The sequence below is a fragment of the Charadrius vociferus genome, unplaced genomic scaffold (genome assembly GCF_000708025.1).
Source record: "Charadrius vociferus isolate BGI_N301 unplaced genomic scaffold, ASM70802v2 scaffold92, whole genome shotgun sequence".
Lineage (NCBI taxonomy): Eukaryota > Metazoa > Chordata > Aves > Charadriiformes > Charadriidae > Charadrius > Charadrius vociferus.
Genome location: NW_009647874.1, coordinates 2,019,038 through 2,019,852, shown reverse-complemented (window position 1 = coordinate 2,019,852; position 815 = coordinate 2,019,038).

The following is an 815-nucleotide window of genomic DNA, read 5'->3' as shown; positions in this document are numbered from 1 at the left end:
GAAGGGGGGCTAAACTGTAATTTATTTTGACGCATTTTATGTCTGTATAAATATTTGTATTTAATTTCTCTTTATTTTTTTAAGGGGAGAAGGTACTTTTGTTTTTCCCCAAAAAAAGGTTACATAGAATAATACTTTCAGCATCCTACGTGCGGTCCGCCTAGTTTACCATTTCTGTTGTTGCTGTTGCTGTTGTTGTTGTTGTTTTAGGGTTTTTCTATGGAGTGTGAAGTGGTGTAGTCTAGTTTTCTCCTCCACTCTGCCACAGAGCTGCCCTACCGTCTTTGCGAACACACGCGTGTGTTGGTAACGTCGGAAATGCCAATGGATGCACTAGCTGGCCTGTCATATTTATCCGCTCTAATTTATTGCGATATAGGGACAAGTGAATGACCGTTGCAACTCTCTTCGTTATGAAGCGGGGAGGTTGTGGGAAGTAGAGAGCTGCATCTAACGCCTCCACCCGCCCCCACTGATAGTCTGCCGGAGAAAAAGGTTTTCTTTTATGATCCATCTCCTCCGTGGCTCCTTCCTCACCTTCCTCTCCCTTCCCTCGTCTGCGTGTGTCGTCCCCGTCGGTGTCGCCCTCATTCCCCCGCTTTGCTACGTGCTATTGAGGCAGGGGTTAAACCCCCAGAAAAACTGCTGTAGGAACAACAAACATTTCTTCCTTTCAGATAGGCCTTGTGTCAGTCCATAAATCAAAGCCAACCTGAGAGCCGTGCACCGGGATGCATTATTTTAACACCACCTCGTAGTAAATATCACCGTCGGTTTGATTTGTGAAATCCGAAAGGCCCCACTGACACGGAGGG